The sequence below is a fragment of the Panthera uncia genome, chromosome C2, assembly GCF_023721935.1.
Source record: "Panthera uncia isolate 11264 chromosome C2, Puncia_PCG_1.0, whole genome shotgun sequence".
NCBI classification, from domain to species: domain Eukaryota; kingdom Metazoa; phylum Chordata; class Mammalia; order Carnivora; family Felidae; genus Panthera; species Panthera uncia.
Genome location: NC_064810.1, coordinates 126,855,183 through 126,882,297, shown reverse-complemented (window position 1 = coordinate 126,882,297; position 27,115 = coordinate 126,855,183). Strand labels below are relative to the sequence as shown.

The 27,115-nt window shown below is 41.0% G+C and overlaps 1 protein-coding gene across 3 annotated transcripts in view; it reads left to right on the top strand.

Moving 5' to 3' along the window:
• The first annotated feature begins 17,661 nt into the window (after positions 1 to 17,661).
• TMEM108 (transmembrane protein 108) overlaps positions 17,662 to 27,115 on the top strand; it is a 360,169-nt gene continuing 350,715 nt past the window's right edge. For all 3 annotated transcript variants that reach the window (XM_049628818.1, XM_049628819.1, XM_049628817.1), the window contains exons 1-2: positions 17,662 to 17,761; positions 24,457 to 24,575. The gene's annotated coding sequence lies outside the window, so the exon portion shown is untranslated. The remainder of the gene's footprint in view (positions 17,762 to 24,456; positions 24,576 to 27,115) is intronic.

Sequence of the window (27,115 nt, the reverse complement as noted above, 5' to 3'; positions counted from 1 at the left end):
ATTTCCTCTCAGAGAACAGAAGTCCAAGTGGGAAGCAAAAACTTATAACAGGTCTTCACTGTCAGGCACCGTGAATGGACAAGGCACTTAACAGACAGAAGGAATGACAAGGTCATGTCTACACGATTTAACCACAGACAAATCTTTTAATCAGCCCCTCCAAAGACAGGGGTCAAGAAGGGGGTGTGGTGGCCTCTTATGTCTACCCTACTCTTTGAAATAGTTCAGCAGTTAAAGGAGAGAAACCTCACCCACACGGGTGCTGAGAAAAGAGTGCAGGGGATTTCTGAGATTAACAGGATTTGCTAAAAATCCTTTCCAACTAATGTCTACCTCTATAATTGGTTCTGGATTGATAAAGAAAAGGAAGTTTCTTCTATTTTCTCCAAATTTCCTTAAAAGAAGAGTTCCAAAGCATTTGTTCCACAACTGGTATTTCTACCTCCGTCCCTATATAAAATAACCAAGAAAGATTAACAGGCTGCCTGATGTTTTCTCAGGGCCCTCTGCCTGGGTATGAACTATTTTGAGTCTGTGACTTCTTTCAGAATAGGACAAAAGCTATGGGCCTCCTTCCCAGAAGAATGCACATAAGCCCCCACACACAAAATTTTTCACACAATTGTAGTGGATTCAGAGACCCACTTGCAACTTACCCATGTACCCTAAGGGATCTGTGCTCTAGAAAGTATTTAAAATGTAATTTGTTGCAAAAAAGAGCTTTGGATTTAGCTGCATTGATTGATGAGTCCCCAGAAATATTGGACGTGGTTCTTAGGCTAGAGGTTTGTGGAAAAGTTCCAAGGGAGGAGTGAAGTCAGTAGCTATAGAAATGGGCACAAATGGGCAGTATCTACCTCTGTGATGATGACACAACTCCTCTTAGGTAAGGTGGCCTGACAAAACACAGGATAACCAGTTAAACTTGAATTTCAGATAAACAACAAATTCTTAGGATAGTATGTCCCATGCAATATTTGGGATATTGTCTTAGTTTGTTTAGGCTGCCGTAATAGAATATCACAAACTAGGTGGCTTACACAGCAGACTTTTATCTCTCACAGTTCTGGAAGCTGAGAAGTCCAAGATGAAGTCACTCACAGTGTTGGGTGAAGGCCCATTTTCTGCTTCATAGATGAACATCTTCCCACCATGTCCTCATATGGTGGGAGGGCTGAGGGAGCTCTCTTGGGTCCCTTTCATAAGAACACTCATCCCATTCATGAGGACTCTACCCTCATGACCCAATCACCCTTGAAGACCTCACCTCTAAACACCATCATCATAGAGGTCATTAGGATTTAACATGTACATTTATTTCAGGGGAATACAAACTTTTAGCCCATTGCTGATAGATTTATGCTAATAATTATTCATTGTTTATATGATATTTGAATTTAATGGGGTTTCCTCTATTTTGATTTATTAAATCTAGCAACCTGACTCCTGCTCACTTCTACTTTGGCAGGTTTCCCCATCTTGGACTTGTTATACCTCTGTTCTCTGTGTGTTCCTCTTGATAATGGCCTTTCTTCTCCCTTATTTCTAGATGTACCTTAGTTTGATCAAGCTCTGATGAGAAACTAATGATGATTATTTGCTATCATCACTCCCTCTCCACAGTACAGGAATTGTGAAACTGTATGTCTGTGTATGCACATGCATGAGGGTGAGAAAGGGAAACAGAGGGAAGTGATTTAAGAATTACTATTTTAGGGGCACCTGAGTGGCTCAGTTGGACGGGTGGCTCAGTTGGTCAAGTGTCCAACTTTGTCTTAGGTCATGATCTCATGACTCATGAGTTCAAGCCCCATGCTGGGCTCTGTGTGGATGGCGCAGAGCCTGCTTGGGATTCTCTCTCTCTCTCCCTCCCTCTCTGTCCCTTCCCCCGCTCACTCTCTCTGCCCCCCTCAAAATAAATAAATACAATTAAAAAAAGAATTACTATTTTAGAAAAAAAAAAAAGAGAGAGGCAAACCAGAAAACAGACTCTTAATAATAGAGAACAAACTGAGGTTTGATGGAGGGGAGATGGGCAGGGGGATAGACTAAATGGGTTATGGGCATGAGGGCACTAGTAATGAGCACTGAGTATTGTATGTAAGTGATGAATCACTAAATTCTACACCTGAAACTAATATTACACTGTATGTTAACTAACTGGCATTTAAAAACTTGAAAACAAAAGAATTACTATTTTAAGGGGTGCTTGGATGGCTCAGTCAGTAGAACATGTGGCTCTTGATCTCAGGGTTGTGAGTTTGAGCCCCATGCTGGATGGAAAGATTACTTAAAAATAAAATCTTAAAAAAAGATAATTATTATTTTAAAACAAACATGCTTACAAAATGAAGTCTAACCACCATTGACTTCAGAAAAAGATATTAATATAACTAGGACACAAGATAAGGCAGTGACTTCTAATAACAAAATAGGAAACAATGCTTGAGGAGTATGGAGACTCACCAACTACTTGTCAATGGGAGTTAATTCTCTTGAAAGTCAGATGGCTTAGGATAACTGCTAGTTGCTATCACCAATATCCTCTGTCTTCTTTTTCTTTAAAAACCATCTCTGGAGGTGCCTGGGGGCTTAGTCAGTTAAGCATTCTACTCTTGATTTCGGCTCAGGTCATGATTTCATGGTTTGTGAGTTTGAGTCCCATGTGGGGCTCTGTCTGTGCTGACAGTGCTGAGACCTACTTGGGATTCATTCTCTGTCTCTCTCTCTGCCCCTCCCCTGCTTGTACTCTCTCTCTTTCAAAATAAATAAAATTTAAATAAATATATAAATGAAAACCTTGATCTTTGATTTTGGTCAAGGCAGCATTGTGTCTCACTAAAACACACATTTTCCAGCATCAAGCTCTGGACAATGAAACATAATGGACGATTATTGGGCATTTCTGGGAAGTAGTTGCTTTTCTGATATAGGTATTATGTTTTTCTCCTTGTTGCTTCCTTCTTGTTCCTGCCCAGAGAACAGACATAAGACTGAAGTGGAATAGTCATCTTGAGATCATGAAGCAACCATGAACATGAAAGCCATGTGCTTAGAATGGCAGATCCGACAGGGAAAAGGCATCTGGGACATTGACAACTGTGGTGGGCATTGTACTATACCTGCCTGCATCCCTTCCAGGACTGAAGTCTTTGATCCCAGCTGCTGAGACTGTTGATAGCTGACATCCCTCAGCTGTCATCCCTGTTGGGACTTGCCCTCAGCTGAAGACAAACACTTCACCCCTGGTCATGCCCCTTTCCTGCAGGTGCACAGCCTGCACCCAATGACTGGCTGATGAGACAGTATAAAGGCCTGTTTCCTTGCCCCAGTATGGAAAAACTCTGAAGGGCCAGCTTCAGAGTTTCACATGTGATCAGCTGAAGCTTTTTTGTTACCACACCACAACCCAATTTCTTCCTTTTACCTAATTCTGCTGATTTTCCTTACTCAAAAGGTGTTAATACCAAGTACACTCCTCAATATAAACGTCCTCCATTCAGTCTTCATGGTAGAGTTTGCTTTCCAGGAGAAGCTGACCTGCAACAATGATCTTGCACAGCTGCTATTCCAGGCTATCTCTGGACTCCTTGAATCATGAGATTGTTTAAAATATTGGATAAGCCACAGCAGCTGTATTTCACATATATCCACTCCAAAGCAATGCCTGTCAAAGAGGGGTATTTTGTATCTTGAACTGTGAGCTTCAAAATGTGAATAAAGAACTGATTCACAAGACTTAGCTTGGGTTGCTGAAGGCAAATGGACTATAAGTGAAACGTCAGGATTGAGGAGAAAAATATAATTCCTGTTGGATTCCTGCTTTTGAATAGGAGGATGAGAAAAAGCCATTCTCTAAAGCTGAGGGAAAGGCAACTTGACCTTTCTCACTGGAAGAGTAATGAAGAATGAACTCCAAAGAGACTTGGCTAGATTGAAACACAAACATTAACTCTATGAAAGCAGGCAAAATAGATGAAGGTACCGGAAGAGTTGGTCAGCATGGCCCAGAGTAAACAATTCCAGCACCACGGATTTAATGTTCAAGTGTGGATTTGCGTTGCTGTTGACAAATTCCTCAGCTATCATTAGCTCTAGAAAATCTTGATAACTAGAGATGTTAAATCAAGAAGATTTTATCATAAGCACCAAAAAACAAAGCAAAACACAAAACTAAATAGCAAACCAAAAAATACCTAGAAATGAATAAATAAAAAGTAAAAATGGAAGCAAATTATTCCCCTTTTTCCCCAGTGAATGTAATGTGAGGTTAAGTATACCCTCAATCATAAAATTTAAAGAAAATGAAATCCAGGTGAAATTGAGATCTCTTGAGACTACAGAAAACCTGAAATTAGTATTCTTCCTAGTGTCACATTTAGATGCATTATACCTATGTTGTTTAAGGTGAAGGCAGAAAATCTAAAATCAGAAAAATAATAAGGCAGTCCTGAGGGCTTAGTCAATCCTCACCAATGACCATTGCATCATTACAAGTGGATTATTGTCTTCTTTTTCTGGGTTTTAAAATTAGTACAATTGACTCTTCAAATAAGATAGTTATTGACATGAAAATGAGAATGTGTACTTGGTCCATACAGCTTTTGACTATAAAGAGATTTTCCAAAGTAATTTAAATCTAATGACTTCTCAGACATTTGCTTGTCTTGAGACTGGGGCAATGACAGGAGAAGTACATCTATCATGTCATGAAAGTCCTAGCAAAATCAGGGATTCAAATTTTAATTTGTGTACCTGGAACTTCTAGCGTGTCTTTCCTTTCCCATTTGTCTGCTTTACGCAGACCTGTACTATATTGAAAATGACCACATTTGGCACAATGATTGCAGTCCTTTAATTTAATGTAGTTCTATAATAAAACAGTACAAATTATATTATACTCAGGCTAATGGATTTGTCTAGAGACCTTCAGGTATCATTCAAGAGCAGGGAGAAAGGAGTTTGCTGAGAGAGTGAATGTTTGTGAAATTCTCTTAGACCTAGCATTCCAAAGCATGGGGGATCTTACCTCCTTAGGATGTGTGGTCTCCTTTCTTGCTTAGCAGTTGAATCCAGATTTTAGTCAGGGTAACAATGTACCCTGCTAAAAAACCCAAAAAACCAAAAAAACGAAAAACTACACTTCCCAGCTCCCTGGCACTGAGCAGTGATCACATGACAATTCTGAGAGTTTGGGAGTTTAGGATGAAGAATTGACCTTTTCAGCCAAAGGGTGTGTCTGGGCCCATGTCAAATGTTTTGCCTGACCCATAGAGACTTCCTTTTAAAAAACTGAAAGGAGGGGTGCCTGGGTGGCACAGTTAGTTGAGCATCCAACTCTTGGTTTTGGCTCAGGTCATGATCTCACAGTTCATGGGTTTGAGGCCCACATTGGGCTCCACGCTGTCAGCATGGAGCCTGTGCAGGATTCTCTCTCCCTCACTTTCTGCCCCTCCCCCCACTCAAATAAATAAATAAAACTTAAAAAAATTGAATATATTTTCTTAAAAACTCAGATTTTAGATTCTTTTTTAAGAATTATGAAATGTCGGGGTGCCTGGGTGGCTCAGTCATTAAGCGTCTGACTTCGGCTCAGGTCATGATCTCGCGGTTTGTGGGTTTGAGCTTCGTGCCGGGCTCTGTGCTAATAGCTCAGAGCCTGGAGCCTGCTTCAGATTCCACATCTCCTTCTCTCTGTGCCCTCCCATGTTCATGTTCTGTCTCTGTCTCTCAATAATAAATAAACATTAAAAAAAAAGAATTATGAAATGTGATTCATCTTGCATTCCCATGTCGCAGTAATAGGCTACAACTTAATAACATGTCCACTTCTTCCTGTTGTCTTCATGTCTGCTGTACTCTGTTTGTCACCAGCTAGACCCCAAGACCTGACCTTTACTGCCCACCTGCTTTTACTCACCAACATTTACCCCACATTCTTCCTTGAGCTCTTCTTTCCAGCTTATTTCTTAACTCAGCCAAATGGAAAGCAAAACCACCCCTGGAGCAATAGCAATTGCCCTAACAAGACCTTGAGCCAGACCAGACCACCTAGACCAGTTTGAGTTTAACCCCTGACTCGCACCTGTGCAGATGGGCCATGGAGTGATCTCTAGAATGACCGATGACTACATTTACCTCATTATAATACTAAAATCTCCACTGAAAGAGGAGCCCCAGCCTCATTTACATAATACACAATGTGTGTATGGGCATAGTTCCTTAAGGCATGTGTGTGACCTTATGCCTATCTCTGCATCCGCTGACCAGGCTTCCCTATCTAAATACTCAACCTAACCCTAAATGAAAGGAACCCATCCACCCTTGCTCAGGGAGTCATGGCTTTGAAGGCTATTCCCTATGTTCTCCTTGTTTGCTGCAAATAAAGTTTACTTTGTGTTAGACAATTCAACGTGATGCAGTTTTTAACTCCCCTTGGAGCAAACCCCTTGGTTTGGTTACACTTTTTCTGCCCACCTCATCCTGCAAGTATTTGTTTTGTAAACCTTATCTTAAGCTGTAGTCTGTATCTCTCTCCCTCTTTTTCTTGTCTGTGTCCTATGCCATGTTTTATCTGTCTGTGCCTTAGCCCTGGGTGACAGATGTGTGCCCAAACTCACAGTTATCAGAATTGCCTGAATTACCATGCCCAGGTGGCACTTTTTAAAAGCTGGAGCTTGTGTGAGTAAATGGAATTACTATTCATCCACTTTAATATTTTTAGTTACTGGGGGCACCTGGCTGGCTCAGTCAGTAGAACATGCAACTCTTGAACTTGGGGTCGTGAGTTCAAACCCCATGTTGGGTGTAGAGTTTACTTAAAAATACATATTTTAGTGACTGGTCTTGAACTCGGATCACAGGCCATACTTTAATGTGAAGTGGACCACACAAAGTCTAAAGGTCTAGACTGCTCATCCAGTCTTAAGAGTTAGAACTGGGTTACAAGGTAAAACTCAAGGAGTATTCACCATATTCTTTTTATCAAAGGTAGCACTGGAGGCCCATTGATAGATAAGTAGTCCTCCTTTTTGTGAACCATGAAACGCTAACAATGTATGGTTTTATCACTTGTATACTTGACAGAATATATTTTTGTTATCTTTATTTTCCTTACATCTGTTTCAGGGGTTAGGAGTACCACAAAATCACACCCATTAAATGAAGTAGTACTTTCTTCATAAACTTACCTAAGCTCAAGTTTCAAAGGACCCTCTGCATTCCAGGATTTCAGAATCGGGTTATTAACCTATCTGTACTGCTCCTGATGTTAGAGGCTTTGAGTGTCCTAATTTTTAGCTTTTACCATTCTGAAATGAAAAAATCTCTTACTTTCCTTTATTTAGCCACATAAGGCAGGCTTCTGTCCGGTAGAACTCTTGCTTTCTATCAGCCCAGCTGCTCTTCCTAGCACTTTTCCCAGGACTGTTGTAGCCTTTTCTTGAATTTCAGGAACCAGAGGTACACAGTTTTGTTGGGAAGAAAAATATGTTTCTTTTGAATGATCTTCAACAACTGGTTGATCACTTGAGCTACAGAGGCACATTGGATTGACATGTAAAGTGTGGTTCTTAGGAAAAAGTATTAGCATCATCTAGAAACTTGTTACAATGTACATTTTCAGCCCTCATCTGAAACCTACTGAATCAGACACTCTGGGTAAGTTCCAACAATTTTGTTTCCACAAGCCCTTTAGGTGATTCTGATGTACATTCAAATTTCAGCCCCACGGACATAGTGTTTTGTAAGTGAATGAGATATGGTGACAGAAAAATTCATATGAAAGGGACTTTCTACTTAGAACCAGAAAAACTGGAAGGTAAAGGAATGGAATATGGAGAGTATCTTGTTGTGTTGCTTTTTTGCTTCTCAGAATTAATGGCTACAGTAATACGATCACTGGCAATGTGCACAAGGTGTCAGTTGCTCATATTTGAAGCAGCACTATCTAGGTTTGATGATCTTACTAAAATTGCAAGGGGAAAGGAAGAAACGTGAGGCTGGAAAAAGAATTAACCTGAGGGGAATTTAAATATTTATACATGCACATATTACCAGAGAGAACACAGAGCCCAGAAAGGAAAAGAAACATAAAGGAATGCTAATGACAGACTGTACTAATAGGTAATGGCAATTCTCCAATTCAGAGTAGAATCAGCAGAGATGTCCACAGAAGTAGAGGGAACATTCTGAGAAAGAGAGCTTCCATTCATTTAACAAATAATTACTGAATACCTGCTTCACACCAGGCAGTGTTCTAGGGGCCATAGAAATGATCCCTGACCTTACAGAACTTAGTCTAGTGGAGGTCATGAACCACTGAACAATGAATTGTAATGAAGTGTGATAGAAGCCATGTAGGGGGACATGCAGGGTAGCTATGGGGGCTCAGAGGAGAGGTGCTGAACCCAGACTTGGGAGATGGGGCCTCTTAGTAAGGGTCATCATAATGTTTTGAGCAGAGACATCACAAGGGTAAAGTGAAGAAAATTAGTAAAGTACTTCTCTGAAGCTTCTAATTATCTCTGTGAGGTGGGAAACATTAGTCTCAATTTGGGGTTTTAATAGAAAATGTGTGTGTTATGAGGATATTTGACAGAAAGAAAGATCTTGGACTATGGAAATCAAAACCCTTGGCAGAAGCACAGGGCTGGGTCCAGCACCCTCTGTGAAACCACTTCCAACCTTGGGAAGCACAGGTAATTGTAGCACTGAGGAGAGGGCTCTAGCCAAAGAATGTGATTGTTAGTTTTTTGTTTTTTTAATCTTTGAAAGCAGAAGATCTGAATATTTTCCCTAATGGGAGAATATGGCTTTAGCTACTCCAAGGTCCTCTCAGAAAGAATTATAGCCATAAGAGCTTTTAAACGTAAATAGCTATAAGAATATATGAGGGCCATGCTTTGGGCCCTTTGTTAATAGACCCTTTTGTCAGAAGACTGTTGCTGATGTAGCAGGAGATGATGGAATTCCAGAAGGAGCTCTCAGTACAAAAAAGGAAAGAAAAGAAAGGGGGAAGCAGACAGCCTAAAATTTATTTTATTTTAATTTTTTGATTTATATATATATATATATATATTAAAAAATTTTTTTAAAATACTTCTTTATTCTTGAGACACAGAGACAGAGCATGAGCATGAGCAGGGGAAGGGCAGAGCGAGAGTGGGACACAGAATCCGAAGCAGGCTCCAGGCTCTGAGCTGTCAGCACAGAGCCTGACGCAGGGCTGGAACTCACGGGCTGTGAGATCATGACCTGAGCAGAAGTCAGATGCTTAACTGACTGAGCCACCCAGGCCCCTTGGTTTTTATATTTTTATTTATTTACTGAAAACAATTTTTTTAAGCAGGTAACATTTATTAAATGTTCACTCAGGCTCTCAGTTTGTTTTCAGCCTATAACTTTAAATGTAATTGGCCAACAAATTTGTAAGTGATAGTGTCAAGAGAGACAAGAAACAGTAGAAAGAACATGGCCACGTGTAATTTTTATCAGGTCTCTTCAAATAGCCGTTTCATTAAGTTATTTTAAATCAGGCGAAGTCATGGAGCCAATAATTAAGAGTAAAGATTGTTGAACATGAAAACAAAATAATCTTAGGGATTATCTTTTTTCAAGTCTCTTGTGAGACCCTGTACACGAATGGGCAACGGCTACACATTTGTATATACAACTCATACTAATGAATCAGCAGATTCTTCATTTCTGAGTCCTGATGGTATATCCACACTGATTTTGCTCAAACTGAAAGTATCCTGAGTACATGAGAACTGTTATAATCAAGTAATTCTAGCTAGTCCCTCTTTGTGGATATCATAGGAAAGGAAGTCTCTGTATTATCCTTTCAGTATCTTAATTTGCAGCAAATAGTTCAGCTTCTTCATGCTTCTTTCCATTCTTGAGCAAATCCTTTATCCCATCAAGATCAAAGGACTCCACTTACGCTTTGAGTGACTTACTCCCTTTGACATGTTAAAATAATCTTCTTTTATTGGTTTCACAGACACTTGCAAGGTGCTCTTCAGAGTGTTTTTCTTGTAGCTGTTATTCTTTATTTTTCTCACATGAACTCCCTCACCAATTTGGGGAAAATGCTCTCTTTTTTCCTTGATAATATAGATGGTTCTAGCAGTTCTGTTTTTAGTTTCTACCTCTAATGCTTATTATTTTCATTCCTTGGTGTATGCTTTTCATGGAAAGTAAACAACAGCAACACAATATATAGGCTTTTATTGTGGGTTGTTGACTTTTCATAGTCTTTCCTTTTAATTGTCTCCTAAATGGGGACTGTATTTATCCTATTTCCCTTTCTAAAAATTGAGAGTGTGTGGGACGTTACTTGGTTTTCCCCTGTCCCATGAGGATGTAGAATTTAATTATGTTTTTAATCTTTGCTTAGTGGTTCACCCACAACAATCTTGTGGGTCCATTTCTGATCCTGTTTAGGATGAAAGTTCCCTCTATTTCCCTTCCTAGTGAGATTTAGAGAGCGGTGCTCAATTTATTAACATCCAGCCCCCATCCCCACCCCTGTATCTCCCATCCTGATTGGGAAGTTCCTTACTTTGTATTTGTAGCCTTCTATCATTATCTGGACTAATTTTTACAGCTTTTCCAATTCCATTTATCATTTTCTGTCTCATTATTTCACTTGGGTAATCTATAATATACATTTTTTTGTACATAGAAGTTTTAACATGAATTATTTTTACAGTTGAAAAGTTATAATTCAAATATATCCTGTGAAGCTCATTCAACAAATACTTTTTCAGTAGCCATTATGTACCAGTTCTAGACACTGGGAATGAACAAGGGCTGGAATCAAAATTTAAATTCTAGTGAGGGGCAGGGTAGGGACACCATAAGAAATAATTTGTCAGATGTTGAGAAGAGCTAAGAAGAAAAAAATGTAGGATGATAGTTCAGAGCAGCTATTCTCTACCAGTTCTACCAGAGAATTAAACTCTAGTGCCCTACAGCACCCTCTGTATACAATGAATTACCTTCTCTGCTATGCAGCTAGAGTGATACCAGTTGGGAAATGGGAAAAAAACAGTCACTGAAATAATTTTCTGTAGGGCTTATACTGCCATGGAACCCTAGGTGAGAAAGGCTGGGATAGAGAGCAAGGTTATGGGAGTGAGTGCTGGTTGGGATGACTTGGTCATGGAGGGCCTGTCTTTAATATTTTTAAAAATATTTTATTTATTTTTTGAGAGAGAGAGTGGGCAGGGGAGGGGCAGAGGGAGAGGGAGACAGACTATCCAAAGCAGGCTCCACACTGGGCTCAAATTCACGAAAGGAGCTCATGACTTGAGCTGAAGTCGGATGCTCAACTGATTGAGCCACCTAGGTAGGTGCCCCAAGGAAGGCCTTTCTGACAAGAAGTCCTTTAAGCAGAGACCTGAGTTCAATAAGGGAGGGAGGTCCCCTGAAGATGCAAGGTGGCTGGAGGGAGCAGCCACAGCAGAGTACTCCAGCCAGAGACAAGAGTGGGTTTGGTATATTTGAGGAACAGTTAAGAAGGCTGGAGCTGAGTATCAGGGGATAGAGAGGTGGGGATAAGATCAGAAAAGTGGCTGGTGACAGGTAGAGATGGTGAGACATGTCAGAGACATTTTAGCTCGAGTCAATTCAACAAAGATTTACTGAGCTCCAACTATGCGCCATGACCTGGGGGCTTCAAAGATGAATGAATCATGGTCTCTGTCTTTATGCAACTTACAATATAGAGTATATCACATGACTTAGACTAAGTAAATACAGTTTGATGAATGCTACGCCTTAATACTAAGCAAGTGGGTGGCCATTGGTTGAGTTCTCTCAGAAGTGGACCCTGAGCCAAGCATTCAGGCACTAGTGATTTAAAAGGAAGTGCTCCTAGGAGGAACTTAGAAGAGCCAGGTAAGGGTGGGATTTCAAGCAACAGATTCAGCCTGAACTATAGGGAGTCGTGTAGTGTAAATTACACTGCAGAGTCTGTCACACTTTGAAGCAATTGAGCTGAATTTTTATACATGTATATCTGCTAGTCATTGAATATGGGCTCCCCAAGAGGGTGGTGTCACTCTCAGGTACTTTTGGTTCCATATAGGTGAGATGGCTTCAATATCGAAGGTAATTGTCTGAAAATTATAACAAAGGGAGTAAAAGCTGGGGGATGAGAGCACAGAGCTGGTGAAAGGGATCCAAGGGGATCTTGGTTGGGAATCAACATTCTCTACCCCAGGGCTAACAAAGCTTCAGGCAGCTTCCCCAGGTGGAAACCAGCCCTATTTTCTTGGCTTTGTGCCCTCGGCATCTAGTCCAGTTCTTACTCACCATAGAGAACTTCAGAGATGTCTCTGAGTGGGAACGAATGCATGCATGAACCCACGCCAGGCTAAGGAATTAATCTTGAGAATTTTTAGAAATCATTTGGCGGAAGCCACATACCCCAATATTGCATCTTCATAGAGGATGCTAAGCTCTTCTGCATAGGAATGGCAAGCTGGTGGGAATACAGTTCAGAAATCTGGGAGGTATAGCCATAAAAATAGCATATAAACTCAAGTATGAGCAAGTGAGAAATAATACATCTAAGGGACAAAAAGTCCAAACATCTTAGAGCATGATGTATTCTATTAAAAATTTCAAAGAAAAAAAAACCCCAGTGGAAATAATCTATTTAAATTTTCAAGAAAACATTTAGTTTTGTCAGCAGCTAATTTTTTGTGACTTGCTGTTGGACAGAGAGGGACATTTTCTCATAGACAACTTGCTTAAATGTAGACAAGAATTAATATAGGTGAGTGGTACTAGGCCATAGTGCTCTGAATCAGAGTTGTGTCAGGCACTAGGGAGGGCTGGGAGGTATCTCTTTGGGTGTCAGTTCTGATTAGTTGAAGTTGGAAGCCAATAACACACTATTGAGAAGGAGTCCAAGGCCACATCCAGGTTCAGGAGAAAACTATTATTAATAGCTAATGTTAATTTAGCACTTCTATGCCCCAAATGCTCCTAAGCACTTTATATTATTTAATCACCTCATTAACTTGTAAGAGGCAAGTACTTGTATTGCCATTATTTCCATTTTACAGATGAGAAAACCATGAAACATTTCTCCAATATCTTCCAAGGGCCAAATTGTCCACATTTGCACAGGTGGTAAGTGGAAGAACCGGGATTTGGTCTTAGATTCTACTCAAAATCACTAGAATAGAGTTGAATGCCATGGTTGATTACTGGAGGGAGGAATGGCATATCATGCATTTTCATCCTCTCATTCTGGCCTTTTCCTCACCCTCCAATCATCCTCCTTCCCCTTTCACATCTAGTCAAATTAAACTACGTTCTCTTCCCCAGTGTCCATACTCTTGAATGGGCTACTGCTAGTCCTGGAGCACCCAGCCTCTAGCCCTTGGCAACTTAACTCTTACTACTTCTTTGGAATTCAGTTCAGGCATCACCTTGCAGAAAACCTTCCCTGATTTCATCAATCAGAATTGGTGCTCCTTCTAAGTGATTTCTTATAGAGTTATGAATCTTGCTGGTAACATAACACTTTTTATTGTGAATTGTGGTGGCTTACTTCTCTTCAAATGAGCTGAAAGAAAAGCACATGTAGTGTTTTTATTGAATGAATGAGACCTGATACCTCCCCTTCTCTCAGCTCCAAACTATTGGTATTGTCTTCTAAAAATTAGCTGTTTTCCAGGTTCATTTTTGTAATTGTAAAACACAGGTGTTGGACCAGTTGGAAGTTCCAGCTGTTATCTTTTTCATATATCAGGTTGGGAACTTCCAAATACTCAGTAAAAATTTTACCCATTTACATTTGTTCTCTATTATATGCATACAATATGGTATTTCCTTCCATAAATCACTCTCTCTCTTTTGTAGCAAAGCTTGCTAAATGTGCTATCTTCATCTAAAACAATCAATTTGTTGGGAGAGATACGTGGGTGCTTTGTATTAAAAATGTTTTATTTCTTAAGTTGGAAGTGGTATGAAGAGGCATATAATATCAATGTGTATGTCATTATATACACATATTTTAGTATGATTATTTTATAACAATATAAAAACATTCATATTCTTTATGTATAACAAATTATAGAATTAATTATAGAATAAATCCTATAAAAATATAAAGGAAATGAACTTACCTAAAAAATGTCCAGTGTGTTAGGTTAAATCAGTACACAGTTACACTGAATGAAAAAGAAGGTTAACATCGATAAGCAGCGGGGGCTGGGTGGATCAGTCGGTTAAGCCTCTGACTTCAGCTCAGGTCATGATCTCACAGCTCATGAGTTTGAGCCCCACGTTGGGTTCTGTGCTGACAGCTCAGGGCCTGGAGCCTGCTTCAGATTCTGTAGGTGTCTCTCTCTCTGCCCCTCCCTCACTCACTCTCTGTCTCTCTCTCAAAAATAAATAAACATTAAAATTTTTTAAAATAAATAAAACACAGATAATAGATATAAAATGTTATTCTGATCAGATTTATGTGAGAGATGGAGACTAGAATCTTGGGTAATATTGGGTCTTCATGAAGGAAATCAGTTAAGTTGAGAAAAGCTATTTATTGATAGATTAAAACAAAATTAGCAATTATAAAGTAATCTGTAGGGGTTCTGATCATTAATGGAGTACTGGATAGATTTCTGTAGACTTGGAAGTTTTCATCTATCTCTTTTTTTTTCAAGTAAACCTAAAGCTCTTTCTAAGCAATTTGTGGAGGGTATTGGTGGTGGGGGTTGGGAGGGGGGTGGTAGCTTAAGCTAACTCATGATTTAAATCAGATACATACATATCCATTTCCTGAAATAGGATAGCCAGTTTATGTATGTGAGGCAGGCAGACTGAAAAACAGAAAATGAATGACAGCCTGGATGTTCTTTTTTCTAATACTTAACCTCAAGCAAGAATCTCTTTGTTTCTTGTTGTCATTTTTTTGTAATGATGACACTCACAAAGAGAAAAATAAACGCTTTTTTTCTTGTTAAAAATTTACATTATTCGTAATAAATATCAATGAAAACTGTCCTCATTTTACCCAGTAGATAAAGATACAAGTTTATAAGGTGAGAAAATCTTCTCCCCATCGGAATGCAGTGAAATGTATTTTTAAAAGTGTCAGAGCAGGAGGGAAGCTAGTTTGCAGGCTCCCACATTAGGCTTCCATTTTTCTGATGTGGCAAATAAAGTCAAGTTTGGGCAAGGTGGCTATTGTTGGCACAACGTTCTGAGGGGACCTCACTAATTCAGTTAAAAACTAGGTCAAATTCTGCTACTGCAAATAACACTCCATAGAAAAACTCCATGCAACAACAGCTTTCTAAGATCCAGGCACTAATCTCTTTATTTCACAAAATAAGAGAATTTGGCAAAAACCCAGGAAAAAGAAACTGGAATCTCTTGGAATTCTTTAAAATAAAATAAGGTTTATTTAGCTTGCATGGCAAACTAAACTAATAGCACATCTATTTTCCTTGAGGGTTTGCCTATAATGTATATGTTCTGTATCGGGAGGTACCACTTGGACTCAAATTTAACTAGTACAGCTTCAGAATTGTTACAGGAGAGGCTAGAGGAAGTTCAGGATGGCGATGCTGGGAATCTGTATTTGAACAAGTATTCCAGGTGATTCCATTGCACTTTGGGAAGAGCCTCAGAGAATAACTCTTAATACTGCTCAAATAGACATTTGCTTTTAGTTAAGAAGAGCATAAAACAAGCAAAGATATCAACAGACTTGATTAGTTTAGTGGTTAAAAGGTAATAGTTTCTTTTCTTTAAATATTTAGTTAATCAACTGGAATTAAACTTAGTTGTGGACATGACTTTTAGATTTGTTCCACTGGACAGGTGTATCTATTACCTGTGAATTATTTTCGGCCTTTAAAAACAGTCTTCTCACAAATTATGTGGAAACTTTCCTCTTCTCAGAGTCTTTATGTCCTTAGTGATTTGTGTTGCAGAGTTGGTTTTCCCTTGTTAAAGAATGAGTCTACCAACCTAGCAGCTTATGCAGGTATTCTCAGGCAAGCCTGGGTACAAACCACCTGTAGATCTTTTAGAACCTCCAGTTGCTGAGGCTGCCCTCCTTACCCCAATCAGAATCTCTAAGCATATGGCCCAAAAACCTATTTCCTTAAAAGTTTTACTGTGCAGCTAGGCTTGAGATCCAGTGGTTTAATGATAGCAAAAGAAACTTTGAGACTTTCCAACATAATCTTCTTGATTGGACATTTCTTTACTGTTGGTATAGCTAGAACCATTGTTGTTCTAGGTTCAATGTATTCCATGAAACTCTGGATTTTGTGCCAAGCCATCTCTGATACACATACTGTGATGAATAGTGTCTAAGATTGCTCAGGGGGCTTTATTTCCCGGGTTGATAAGCCCAAGACAGACACACTGACAAAGGTGAAGTTTTCTCTAAGTGGCAGTTTGATCTTCTTGATAAACAGTGACAGAAAACTGCTTGAAGCAGTGTCATACCATCTGGTCTGAAGAGCTGCGGAAAGAGGGTTTTGAAGAATTTAGCACTTAGGGCTTTGAATCACCTTGGTACTCTATTGGGTAATGTGAGCTTCACTATGCTGAACAACAAAGGTTCTAGCTGACAAGTCTGAACACATTTAGGTTCAGGTAAAGTTTTGAGAGATGGTGGAGGCACAGGACTTCCTCACTTCCAGACTCTGATATTACTGACAGAAGGACGTCTGGGCAATTTTTAAGATCCCTATGGTAGGAGATTTATTTTACAACACCTCTGGCTTATGCCTGAATCGTCCAAGATGCTGAGACCATTAGTACCCTGAATGTTTTTCCTATATGCTTCTTCCTGAGCTTGTCTATATAGTTCCGTGACAGAATGTAAATTTCCAGAAAGCAAAAATTATTTCTGTCACTTCTCTAAGGGTTTAGCACAGTCACATTGAGACACACCTGCTGAATACTTTAGAATGAAAGTAGACCTAGTGTTCTCTGCTGGGAGCATTCAGTCCCCACTTCTAGTTTCCACACTCTAACCATCAAGTTGGCACAGATCACTGCCCCACTGTCTAGGGGTAGGTGATATGGGAATTAAATACACCTTCCCTCAGCCGGTGCCCAAATTATGAGTGTCACCAGAACACCCCATGTTTACTCAGTCCCTGGAATGCTTTCTATCACTGGTGAAAGGAAAAGGTCGTGGAACTTTCACATAACATGGAACAAGGGCTATAACCATTTTCTCACAGGTGCCCTTAAAATCTTGCTACTCAAAGCGTAGTCCTCAGATCAGGAGCATCATCATCACCATCTAGAGCTGGTTAGAAAGGCAGAGTATCAGTTTTCCATCACAAATTTACTGGATCTGAATCCTCTTTAACAAGATACCCAGGGGATAGCTATTCATATTTAGAATTTCAGATATCAATTGATGTATTAATTCATTCATTGAGCAAAAACAGCTCCGGAAAACAAATCCAGCCCTTTGTGCCCGCTTCGCACCGGCTCCGCACGGTAGCAACCGAACCCCCAGGGACATCGGAGCGGGTGTTGCCGAGGGCAATTTGGTGATTGGCTGGTCAGGCCACGTGATAGGCGGGGGGACTTTCCTGTAACCTGATTGGCTCTCGCGGACTCTGACGGCCAGTGTCGGGGCGGGCCTGAGCCGGGACGGAGAGGCGCGCGCGGGGGCGCGAAGGCACGAGAGCGCGAGTGCGCGTGCGCGAGCGGCGGGGCTTTCTCCGGAGCCGTCGGAGGGAGCCGGAGCGCTTCTCCTGAGGTAAGCGCAGCTGCGGGGCGGCCCTCTGCCCCTCAGCGGCTGGTGCGGACCAGCGGGTGGCCAGGGCAGGGCTGGGCGAGGTGGAGGGAGAAGTCTGGGGTCCGCCCTCCCCAGGAGCTCTGCTCCGGGTAGGATGCAGACTCGGGCTCAGCCATGCCCGTTGGTGCCTCGGTTTCCCTTTTTCCCTTTTCCTACCCTCCAAATGCACCTTCCCAGCCCCCTCACCATGGTGACGAGTCCGCCCGAGGGGAGTTGCCCACCTGGCAGCTTCGTCTCTGCCTTTGTTTCCCGCCTGGAGGGATGCTGGTATCGGCCCCCTCCCCAGGTAAAGAGTGAGCGTGGTGGGGCGGGAGCATCACGGACGCCGGACTTGGGCTGGGGCCTGGGAGAAGATGGCTTTAATGCAGTGGGACCTGTCACATGTGAGAAGGAAAGGAAAAAAAAAAAAAATGTGTCACTTTAGCCAAGCGGCGGGACTCGAACTAATCCGGCGGCGAGCAAGCCGAATTCCTAGCGCAGCTGTGCGGGCGGGGGTGGGGGGCTTGACCGGTGGACCGAGCCCAAGTGTTGCTGGTAGAAGGCTCTCCGGACCTGCACGCCAGCTCGCACCCCAGAGTTGCATCGAAACTGAACGCTTTCAGCCTGCCGAGGGAACCTAGGTTTTCGTTAAGGGGTGAGAAAAAAATTTTAAAGCAGTTGGGCGCTGGTCTAAATAAGAGGTTACATTAAGGAATTATAGATACAGCGAAACTGATGACTGGTAAACTGTGAGGAGGGAAATGCCTGCAGTGAACTGCAGACCAGACCGTCACAGTGAGATTCTCCTTCAAGAAGATAGGGATTTGGGGTGTGTGTGTGTGGGGGGGGGGGGATTATCTCTGTAAACTGAGGTCTTTCTGGGCTGCTGGAGAGAGTAATTATTTTAAGCGTGTTAATGGCCTGTAGGGAGAAGGGAAGGCATGGTGTAAATTACACCTGTTCAGACCTCAATTCTTTGAAAAGTGCCTGTTTAAAGACCATTTGGATGCCAAAACGGTTTGTGTGTTGGGGCTGGAGGGATGTCTCCTTTAAGTCCTACTTTAAAAGGGGGAGGCGGTTGTGTGCAACACATCTGGTTTCCTACTCCATTTCCCCAGACCTGTAATAGCAAGGCCATACTGTCTATCTTATGATGAAATATTAAAAGTCCCTTCAGTTTTCCACTAATTTGTTGGATGTATCTTGTAGTCTACTTGGTAAATGGCTCATCGGTCATTAGGATTTTTACCATATGCTGGAGTTTCACCGTGATCTATTTCGAACTTATTCTGGCGTGAGCTGGATGAGAATCTGTCTCCCTGACTCCTTGGAGACATGCTGTTTCAAAGCCCTTTCATTACTCTTACCTTCCCCCATGCAAAGTTTTGTTTGTTCAGGAAACAGTGCAATGCTTCAAACATCTAAGACTCGCATCATGCCTGTGAAGTGCCTGCACTTGCTAAGAAATCAATTTACTTGGCAAGTTAAAACAAATTGAAGAGGGAACACTTAAATTTGTTAGGGGAAATCAGGACATTTATCAGCTGCAGCAAATCAACTTTTTGATGGTTGTCTGAGGTGAATGGAAGTAAAAGAGGTTGCTGCAAAGCTTTGGGGGGATGTAACAAATGACCCTAGTAAAGTGAATATAGATCATCACCTGATAGATTGGAATATAAAGTATAATTAGTGGGAATAATTAAATTTGTCAGTGTTTTTTTTTTTTTTTTTTTTTTTTAGGTGGCATGTGATGGTGGGGAGAAGGAATTCTGAAGGTGGAGTAGGTGGTATAGTTTGAAAAGATGTGCTTTTATGTTTAGAAAAATGTCATTTATGTAAATCAGATAAAGGTCACACTATGTTTACATTTAGCCTTTGGCGGAGAGGCAGGGGTTTTAAAAAGGTAGAGAAACATTTATAGGCTTATCCTAGGGAAAAGAGGGAGATGGGCTGGCTTAGTTCATCTTGAGGGAAGCAGTGTGCCTCAGTGACCTGCAAGACAAGGTTTTATTTTCTGATTCAATGAAAGCCCACTAATGTTGCTTTCCACGCAACCACAAAATCATTTCATTTCTGTCATTTCTGTCCTCTGGGTCAAGAGCGGGGAGGATGGAGAGCAAATGAGAGAGATTAGAGTCCGACCTGCATACCTAAGCAATCGTGTCCTTTGCACAGGATCTGTGTCACATTGTGTAAACATAAGAGCCTTCACATTGAGAGGGGTCTGAGCATCTTCCCTAAGACCTGTGCTACAAGATACAGCTGGATAACATTGCCACAGGTGGGGCATGGGTGAGATCATCTGATACAGAAGCACTGGAGGAAATGTTTAATTCAGTGAGGCTCCGCTGCTTGCCTTAGAGCCTTGAGGAGGCATTTCCAGGCAGAGCTCATTACTGGCTAGCCTGGCTGGGCTGTATATGGCTTCCACAGGACCTGCCTTTCGTGATGGAGACTCCTGTGGAGGTTCCGCTTCTCAGGTTGTAAGCATCAGTTAGGTTCGTTACATGCTCTAGAAAAGAAAGGCTCACAAAGACACAAATCTAGCCTGCCATTCTTTCAGGTCCTTGGCTCCTGTCACCCATAGGCTTACAGAAATAAGTTGTGCCCTCCCTACCAGTAGATGGCACTGCTGTCTCTGGAATTCCTGGAGGAGATGAAACACAGAGCTGGCAAACCAATGGTGCGTCGCCTCCAGATTGTGAAAGGCTGTGTCAGCTGTCAAAAAGAATCTAAAAAAAAAAAAAGTTCTCAAGGCCAGAACTGTTTATATTAGGTAGGAATAATGTGTGTTACGGGGATTGAGGAATGGGTACAATTTGCTGGTGATGTGTAGGAGAAAGGGCAGAGGGTAAACTGACAATTAAGCATTGTATCATAGGTTTTAAAAGCTCTTGGCATACGTTTTGGTTAATTGAACGTGAGGTTGAAATTATGATTCAATCAAAATTCCCCAAAATTTAATAATTTCTAATTCTTTGCATATAAAGCTAGTTTACACACATGGATAGGACTATGGAAATATACATGTAACTTTTAAACCTGATGAATATCCAGTAATTACATGCTGTAAAGATAGTGGTGAGAGTATTAGTTACAGTGGTGGTTAAGTTACTGTACTTCAGGGCTGTCCACAGAAGGTAGGTCAAAGTTACTCTGAATCAGTTTCTTCCAAAACTTAGAAATTCCTAACAAATATTTTAAGGTTTTCTTAGCTAGTGCTCTTCTTTCAAGATTACATTATTCCAAATCTTGAATTTTGGTTTTATTAACCTTATTAGCCAGGGTTCACTTATCCATTCCCCTGTTTTGAAATAGCTATTCTTTCTTTGTTACTGATTGTTCTTTGAGATGGAGTTTGTAGCCATATTTGAAAGAGGAGAGTGCTGTTGACAGTGAGGTTATAATGTATATGGGAGCCTCCGTTTTGACCCTGCTTGAGCTGCAGGATGCTGCCTCTGGGTGTCATTACCCCAGTCACCTGCTTCCTCGTGCAGTTCCCTTCCTGTGGCTCAGCTTATTTGAGGTTTATTTCTGTCTCCAAGAGAGCTGATTAGCTGGTCTTTACTACCAATGCCGAATCCTGAAATCCTGCTGGTGCTAGATGGCGGTAGTCACAACAGTCTTTTGCTTCATTATGTGACCTCAAATAAATCTTTGCCTTTCTGAGCCTCCGTTTTCTTGCCCGATCACTGGGATTGCTGAGGTGGTGTGTGTCTATTAAAATCTCTTCCAGTCTTAAATTCTGTGGCACGGTGACTCCCATAAGGTATTTCTGAAGCCTCTGAAAAATTCTCTTACAGAAGGTAATTTCATACTGTGAGCCTAGGGCAAAAAGAAATCTCACTAATACTTCTTCCCAGAGAAATGATTATGCATTGTCTTAAAATCCTAATAATTCAGAGTTGGAAGAAACCCTAAAGGTGGTTTAACTCAACTTTCTCATTTTATAGGCAGAGAGTTTCAAATAAGAACTAAGTGATAGAACTAGTTAGTGGTAGAGAACTAGGACCTGAGCTCAGACCCCTCTCCGTCTTCACTTCTTCAGTGTTGCCTTTCTCCACTTGCCATCAGGACTCAGAATATGCTGTGTCTACAGGGCTGGAGCCAAGAAAATTCTCTGAGTAATTCCTTAATGTGGCATTTTAAAGCCACAGCATGAATAACATTGAGTTGGGGTAGAAATTCAAGGTCAGGCTTTTCTTTGCAGCTGTTCTTTTCCTTACTGACTGATCCTCAGCAATATTCTTTATGTGCATCTTTGGGTTTTTAAAACTTTTTTGCATGCTGTTTCCTATAAGAAAAAACTTTCATCATCCTAGAAGAGTCACTCCCCATTATATAGTCTTATATTAGGTTCATGGAATTCTGAGTGCTCTGTGGAAAAAGTATTTCCGTATGATGGACATCTTTCATAATCTTATATATTTTATCTTATACATTTAGCACATTATTCTGAGAAGGAGTTTCTTAGGCTTCAATAGACTGTTAAGGCCAGGGGAGTGGGGAGTGGAATCCATGGCACAAAAATAGGGTAAAAATTCTAGAGTCTAGAATAGGTTGTGGAAAATTGTCAGCATGAGAGAATATTTGAGGAGCTAAAGACACTAGGTGGATGAGGATTGGGGGCGGGGGGACAGGGTGGGTAGCATACAAAAGTAAACTTACGGAAGTTCTTAGAACATTTTACCTTTATTAAAATGTTTAAAATTGCTCACTGAATGAAGATGCTAGTAGTATTTTGTTCATGTTGAATTAATAATGGATGTGCAAGTATTGATTTCCATTTATCGTTGCTTGCTCAATAAGTACTCCCTTGTGATTTCAATATCAAGACACTTTGATATTCATGTTGCTTCATTGAAGATAACATGCATTGTAAGAGGGTTCTCTCCCCACCCACCCCACCCCTGCCTATCTGATTTGATTTCAAGATAGTACTTTTCTGACTTGTAACTTGGGGGTTTTTGACTTCTATTTTTCGCTTCTGAAGTCCTATGTTTCACTATTTTTTACTATAAGCTCCTAGGACTCCCCATGATCTCAGAGGTTCAAAAATAACATACATGTCAGGGATTTAAAAAAAATCTTGAGATTCCTTTATCTTTAGGGTTTATCATAGAAACTGCCGTTTCTTGGCTAATTATTTTTTTCTCTTTTCTATTTGCAGCCCCCAATTCTCTTTTGCTAATTGTTCCCCAAATAATAGTGACCCAGTCTGTATATATTGAAAATCTTTTTGTTTTTTGCCAGGGAGTATATAGAAATTAATTTGTGTTCATATTTTGGACATGTGAAACATAACTTTGAAGATCACTACATTTGGAAGAACGTCTGTTTGAAAATCTCTTGATGTCTTTTCCGTGACACCTTGCCTACATTTAGTACCATGGTGATCCAAACTGGTGAATGCTACCTTCTGGTACCTTTTTGGGTATGGGCTAGAATAGTATCTGTTATTGCTTTAGCGGAAGAATAAAAATTACCCTTTGTTTCTCAGGTTATCAGTTGAGTTTATGTAATAATAGAAAAAAGTAAAAAATTTCTGCATTCTTTTTCCAGCACCCTAATTTATTGTGAGATTTTGGGGGGCAGTATTGACATCTCTGAGTTTATTTCCTTTTCTGGAAAATAAGAGAGAACAGTGACCACTTAAATTCTTTTCATTTCCAAAATCCTGTGACTCTATGAAATTTTATATGGTACCTAGACTAAACCTATCCTAAAAGTGCTAGCTAGTTGGGAGTTATAATCAAGTTAGTGCCAAGATAATTCTTGATATCTGCAAATTACTTTTTGGCTTACAAAAATACTCTCTTTCTTTATCTTCTTTTTACTTAAAGTGTAGTCAGAGAACAGCAGCACTGGTATCATCGGGGAGTTTGTGGGAAATGCAGATTCTCAGGCTTCATGCAGGACCTACTGAATTGGAATCTGCATTTCATCAAGGAGGCCAGGTGTTATGTGTGCATGTTAAAGTCTGGGAAGTGCTGCTTTGTCTCATTTTGAGTCTTACATTGACCCTGTGAGGAAGGAGGTATTTTACAGCTAAAATAAATAAATAAATAAACAAACAAACAAACAAGGAACCAAGATTCAGTTAACTAACTAAGCCAAGTGTCTTACCCAGAACTCTCTACACCAAACATAACACTGTCATCTTGGTTGGGCTGGAGCCAGCCCCTGTATGATGGATAGTAACTATTAGCTGCCCAGCAGCCATTGGCTTAGGTGTGGCTATGTTACTGATTGTAGCCACTAGAACCTGAATGGAAGTGCAGTAGTGTTGCAGTCCACTTATGGGGGGGAGTGGGGGGGAACACATAAAGAGAATGCCTATGTGAGCTTCCATGCTGTTTTCCATGCCTGACTGGTTGGAATGGAGAGGATTCTTAGGGCAAGCTTGGAAATTTAGTTTTAAAAAAGGTGGCAGGACATTCATTAGCCTTGGTGCCTGGATCACTGCATGAGGGAGAGCCACTCCACTGACCTGTTCACCTGTTCAGTATGTATATGGGAACCAGAGATAAACTTTTATTAAGCTTGAGCCATTATATGTGTTTGCGTCTATATGTTAAACACTTAGGCTACTCACAAATTTACTTGAGCAGTGACTCTGGACTTGAAGTTATGGAACTTGTGGCCTAATTCATTCTTTTACTTTTTGTCTTTGACAGTTGGTGATCGATCAGTGGTGGTCCAATATGCAGAAGTGAGTGAGTGATGAAAAGCAGCAGAGCTGATGGGTTATGAGGATGTAAGTGTGTTTGAAGGCTCTCTCACCCTCTACTCCAGGGTAAGTCAGAGGCATTCTCTGCCATTTTCCTGGGTTTACTGTCATAGAGGCTCTGGTCTCAGTAGCTTCTTGGAGTCAGTACAATGAGGTACTCTGTGAAAGTTTCCCAAAGCCTATATTGATTCAACTAACAGACACCATGGAAATCAACAATTATGAAGACAAAATTCAATAGGGTGATGGGATGGAAGTTATGCTTGGAAATATCTTAATGCAGGAATTTTCAGTGAGTTTGTATGGGATGTGATTTACATGGGAGGAGCTGGTTGACCTTCCTGATAAATGCTGTAGAGAAGGGAACCAGGCCTAATGGCCTTTTTCTTATAGTTGTATCCTCATGTTCTGCTGCATATAGTTCTCTCTCCAAGCATCCTCTTCTTCCATGGCTTACTGTGCTTAACTTTTCCTTCATTAATTTTTTTCCCCAGGAAGGAAACCACTTATCACAGAGTTGATGATTCCCACTTTGGTGGATAATAGCTAGCAGGTGGTTCTACCTGTTCCATGTTATTTTATCCATTGTCACTGGAAGTCATGTGTCCATTCTCTCCTCTCTTTGCAGTACTAAGTATAATGGATATGGGCATTGGGAGCATTAAACTCAGAGCTGGCTTTAGATTTTCATTTGTGCTGAAGATTTTTAAGACCAGAGGGAGAAACATACTGTTTGGTGTGCCCTTCTCAGAGTACAGGTGGAGGTCCAGGAAGGATAAGTTGAAAGAATGTCATAACTTTTCTGAGTTTCATGGCTTCAAGAGCTTAAACTAAAACCAGACTCCTTGAAGAGAAGAATCATAATTGACACAGATCTAAGCAGAGCTAAGGATGGTTAGCAAAGAGACAGGAGGTTAAAAAAAAAAAAAAAAAGGTACTCAGCTGAAAAACTGGATGGAGGGTTGTTTTAAGCATCTCAATTCAATACTGTGGAGCCTTTGGCAGATAATGTCCCATTACCCAGGCTCATACAAAGGGCAGCCAGAAAGACTGATGTCCTTCAGTGTCTCACGTGACTTAGTAATGAGTACAATTTACTGAACGAAATAGACAATTAGGGTCTGTAGATCTCTGGAGATTCCCATAAGCATACATCATTACTGCTCTGGAATAATGCATGTGCTTAGAGATAAGCAAAGTAGAGAAAAGGGAGTTGCAAAGCACTTTAACAACAGAAAAGTCCAGGTGAGCAGCCAGATACACACCATAGCTCAGGGCCTGGAGGTTGCTAGCTCAAGGACCTGGTCTTTGCTAGGTTTTCTCCTTAAAGGAAAGAAGCCAGACTTTGCTAGCTTTCCTCATTTTCCTCTGTGGTTCACATGGATCTTATATTTTTAAAGTAATTAGAAAGTATAGAAGGCCAGAAATAATACTTGATTGGCATGTTCCTGTGTAAATACTGTACAAGGATCAAATTGTAGAGGGAGCCATTCTTTATTGATTAGGGGGGCAAAGAAAGTAATGCTAGAATTGCCAGCGAAGCAGGGGTTCTCATCCTTAACACTGTTGACCCTCTGAGCCAGGCAGTTCTTTGGGGGTGGGGTAGGGGAGGGGCTGGCCTGTGCACTGTAGCATGTTTGGTAGGGTCCTTGGCCTCTACCCACTAGATTCTGGTAGCACTCTCTATAGTCAAAAGTGTCTCCAGACGTTACCATATGTCCTCTTGGGGTGGGGGCAGGAAACTGCCAGCAGTGAGAACCACTGCTAAAGTAATACTGCTGAAGGGATTGTTGTTCTGGGACTAGATTTTAATCATTTAGCTTCATTTTACTACAGTTTCCCTACCTGTAAAAGAGATACAGCATTAATAAACTCAGTAGCCTAAGAAAGTGATGTACATAGTATTTGTTGTGTGACTACTTGGGGGCTCTATAAAATGTTAAGAAATGATGCCTGTTTCCCCAAATTTCTAGGACCCAAGGATCACTCTTAAACTTTGTGAAAGTACTAACTGAGGAATATTGGGAGTTTGAAGAAGGGGGAAGGATTGTTGGTGAGGGAAATGAACAGTACTGGATTCTGATTTTATTTTAAGGCTTCATGTCCTATTTGTTGCAGCAAGGTATTCTGAATGAAGGCTTTCTTTTTGGAACATTAAGAAAGAGGGGAGTGAAGGAGGCAAAAAAGAAGGCTATTGAGAAGAATAGTCAAGGAAATTTCTTTAAAAAAAATGGGGCACCTGGTTGGCTCAGTCAGTTAAGGGGTCCAACTCTTGATTTTGGCTCAGGTCATGATCCTACAGTTGTGGGATTAAGCCCCGTGTTGGGCTCAGCACTGGGTGTGGAGCCTGCTTAAAATTCTCTCTCCCTCTCCCCTGCTCGTGTGCATACCCACTCTCTCTCCCCTCTCTCCTCCTCCCCTCCCTCCCTCCTTCTCTCTCTCTCCCCCCTCCTCTCCCTCTGTCCTCCTCTCCCTCTGTCCTCCTCTCCCTCCCTCTCTCCCCCTCTCCCTCCCTCTCTCCCCCTCCCCCTCCCTCTCTCCCCCTCTCCCTCCCTCTCTCCCCCTCTCCCTCCCTCACTCCCCCTCTCCCTCCCTCACTCCCCCTC